Source organism: Coptis chinensis, chromosome 3, assembly GCF_015680905.1.
Source record: "Coptis chinensis isolate HL-2020 chromosome 3, ASM1568090v1, whole genome shotgun sequence".
Classification (NCBI taxonomy): domain Eukaryota; kingdom Viridiplantae; phylum Streptophyta; class Magnoliopsida; order Ranunculales; family Ranunculaceae; genus Coptis; species Coptis chinensis.
In genome coordinates, this window is record NC_141458.1 from 12079524 (window position 1) to 12084003 (window position 4480).

A 4480-nucleotide genomic window follows, 5' to 3' on the forward strand; every position below is an offset into this window, starting at 1 on the left:
AATCTCCACCCTACACATGTGCAAGAGGTACACGTGTCTCTAGGATCGACACTCCCTTAGGCCTATATATAAATACCACCTACTTGAACTACGTGAGACCTGATTCTTCTCTCCCCTGAAAAACCAAGAGAGGATACGTAGGCAGCTCGCTCCTCAGCGAACTCGGTCTCTCCAGAAAACCTCAACCCATTTTCCTCTCTTCATTGCAGCTAAAGAAAAACCTGAACGCCCCTTTACATTGGCGCCGTCAGTGGTCTCGATTACTTGAGAATCCACTTTCACACTACTAAAAACCCAACAATTCTCAAGCCCACGAAGCATGGCAAGCCTCAAAGCTCAAGTTCAAAACCTCGCAAACCAACTGGGGTTTAACAAACGAGAGCATTTCCTTGCTCAGGCAAGAAAATCTTTGCTTTTACGAGCACAAGTAGATGCTTACCAACGAAAGAACGGCATCAGCGTCGCCGATCGGCCAGAGTCGCGATTAAGAAAGAATCGACCAAATTGTTCAAAAATGCTCAAGACATACCGCGTCTCCGGATTCGGTCAAAGGCGGTTCTCGATAAACCCTCTCCTCAAGATTTCATCCAGCCACGTTTCCCAATGTACGATGGCAGCACGTGCCCCGGTTAGCATGTGGCTCGCTACATCCAAAGTCTGGTGTTGTACAGTTCCCTCGAGTTTGACCACCTTCACTGTCGATTATTTGCAGCCAGTCTCAAGAATGGCGTACTTGATTGGTTCTTCTCACTTGAGCCTGATTCTATCAAAACCTTTGAACAGTTCTTGACCGTTTTGCCGGTCAATACGTGCACAAATGATTTAAAAGAAAGCGGATCTTGACTCACCGCTTCGGCTATCATTCGGGGGAAGATGAAACCATTCGCCAATTCTTAGGGCGGTTCAAGGCCGAAATGTTATGTATGGAAAGCGGCCCGAAGAGTCTTTTGCCACACCGGCATTTTCTAACGCTTTGTCGAGTCGTAATACCGACCTCTCCGGATCATTGATGAAAGAGTGCCCGAAATGTTTGTCCGAACTGGCGTATGCTTTCGGCCGACAAGTATATTAAGTTGCAAGAAAGTTTGAAGTCCAGTGGTTTAGCCGAGGACCAGGAGGTGGCAGCGATCTCTGATCATACCCGCGTGCCAAAATGCGATCCAGGTCGCTTGCACCAAAGCGACTATCCGACCGCATAACAACAGAGAGTTTCTTTGTCTTGACACGCCCCTAGTTACATCTTGGACAAGATCCAAATGAGCCTCATACTTCCGGCCGGATGTGAGGCAACCAATAGATCGACCTGACAAGCCTTACTGCGCATTCCACAAAGCAAAATGCCATGAAACCAATGCGTGCTGGGGGCTTAAGCACTATCTTCAGGACCTTGTGGAAGCTGGTCATATTAAACAAGACACCAATATTCCCGACGGAGAGATTTGCGCCATAAACTTATGGCTCGCGCCCGAAAGTCTGCAATCGATCTCCGCCTTTAAGTAACCACCAAAGAGTTTCAAGCTTCGCCCTCAAAGCGAGGGCGCCCCTGAGACCGTTCGCCACGGTGAAGACAACACTTTCGTCCGATTCGTGACAATGCTAGAACCATTCATATGATTACTTTCCCGATGATTACGTAACCTCCTCTGAGAGAAAAAATCGACATCGGTCGGCTCTTCGGGGAAGTGTATCATTTCACTTCCCGGTAGCACACCCTCCGCTGGCTTCGTGTCGCGAACTTCGGGAGATATTATTTTCACAGAGGCCGACCTCAACAAGGTCTGCCTCCCTCACAACGACGCACTTGTCGTCCACGTCAAGATTATCGACTGGACAGTAAAGCGCGTCCTGATTGACCCTGGGAGCTCGTGCGGCATTTCATTTTATCACACCATTCAAGAGATGAGTTTACCCAAATCAGTCCTCATGGATCCGATTGCCCCCCTTTATGGATTCAATGGCTCCAGGGCCGACCCCGTCGGTGACATCATACTCCCAGTATCGGTAGGGTCTAAAGAAGACAAAGTCAGCTGCAATACACGCTTCAAAAGTTTACGGACATCAACATCTATAACGCCATACTAGGTCGGTGGATCCATCAAATGCAAGCTGTACCTTCAACATTGCATCAAGTTCTCCATTTTCCAGGCCCTAGAGGGAGATGGAACTGGCGGCAGTATCACACCCAATTTCGGCTGAGACTGAAAAACATTATTTGTTCCCGACTCTTCGATCTTCGAGGTGTGACGCACTCTCAACTCCCAAAAACCCATGAACAGTTTAAATATGTAGATAATTAAAAACCAATAAAATTTTCAAATTAACAAAAGTCCTCTTCATTACAAAAATTAACAAATGAAAATGCAAATAACCTTATCTTAACTGAAAATCTATATCACCTCAAAGGAAAACAAAGCCTATCTTGAAATGCGACGCTAACGCAAACCACAAGCAGCAACTAATCTTCTTCAACACTAAACATGTCAAGACTTATCAACTATGTTCATTTAATGAACACACCCGATAAGCAAACATGCAAATCGGGTCAGCATTATAAAAATGCTGGTGTGAGTAGCTCTAAAATACAACATTTACTTATACCAAATATATACACAATCCTTACGGCAGTTAGTTCCTCCACCCAGGCACCTTAACTTTCCATAACTAATACAACATCCTTAAGTTCAATAATTAAGGCAGGTAGTTCTTCCACTGAGGCGCCTTAACTTCCTACTAACCACACAACAAACTATACATATAATAAATAAGGCACATGTAGTTCCTCCATCGAGGCGCCTTAGGTTCTAACATCTAACAAATAACCAACCAAGCATATTATATCCGTACCGCATTTCATGCTCAATTACAGAGTGGGTCGTCTCTGCCCAAGTAATTAGTTTGACCCACCCTTATGCAAAACTCTATCCAATCATATATTTCAAGATATATTATTAACCAACACATTACCATAATTATATTAATTAAGGCTTTCTTTGTGTGTCCCTAAAATCACGTCGTATCTATGTCTTACCTAGTTTCCCTGGCTACCACAATCGCTTTCCAACGCCGAACATGTACATCCACATGCCTCCCCTTACATAATGAACCACTCCGTGCGTAACTACCCCGGCGGGATACGCGCACCGTAACCCTCACACGAAAGCCATTATGCAAGTACTGCCACTATTCGGCATAAAATATCGCGCGTCTCGTTCTATTTTGCGAATGGAATAATCAAGCCATTATTCGGCTACGCCAGAAGGGCCATTCAGATTCATTGAAATGCCAGAAGGGCCAATCACATTACTTACGCTCGAAGGCCATTCAGATTCACTGAAATGCCAGAAGGGCCAATCACATTACTTATGCTCGAAAGCCATTCAGATTCATCAAAGCGCCCGGAAGGGCCAATCCATTATTACCTAACCGAAGGCCATTCAGATTCATCAAAGCGCCATAAGGGCCAATCCATTGCACCCGTGCGCCCAATACGGGGCAAATCACATGAGTTGTGGTAGCTAGGTTCTAGGATTTTCGTTATGTAATTTATTCAAGTGTCATACATTTATGACTCATAATCATTCTACTATATCACGTGCAGGTCAAATACATTATTGCACTAAGCCAAAATATTTAGAAATATCTCAATTATAACTCATAACCACTTTTCTTCTTTCACGTGCCAATATATTATTGTACTAAGTCACAATCCCGTGGGAAAATATTCACCAATATTATACTACCTCATAGTAGCATCTCACATATATAATAATGGAGCGTTTATATAAAGTTCTCAAAGATATTGCATTTAGTCAATATTTTATCATATGATATCCTTTAACAGAACAACAATTTCAACATACCCCATAACGTCACAATAGCTCCAAACATACCGCATAACATTTTTTTATAGCATTTTAGGAATAATTATATCTCCTAAAGTTTCTATCTCATCACGTGTCAAAATATATACAATATCAACGTCAAATCTTTCCTAGATACTGACAACCAAATTATACCATTTTCGACAGTATTTTATTACTACATTTGTCCATATTCTTAAATATATGAAAAACTGGAAAAAATCAACATTCCACGGTCAACGGTCAAATTCAAAGTCAAAGTCAACACATCATTGTCAAAGTCAAACTGTCATTGTCAAAGTCAAACTGTCGTTTCCATGTTCGACAGGTTCAGGGTCATAGCCATGGTTCATGGCTAAGGTCAAGGTGCATGGCTCATGGGCTCATGACTAAGGAAACGGTTCGGACCCAACTAGCCGAGCCCAAACCCAAAAGTCTACATGTTGAAAGACCCATTTGAATCTCTATTTTTAAGTCCTCTGGACTAGCCCCAAGCAATATTAGAAACTGGCCCAAAACTTTAAACTGAACTGGTCCACAAATTAAAACAAAACTCGGGCCCAATCAAAACAAATGAAACTGGCCCATAGAGCTTAATCTAGAAATGGCCCAACAACTTA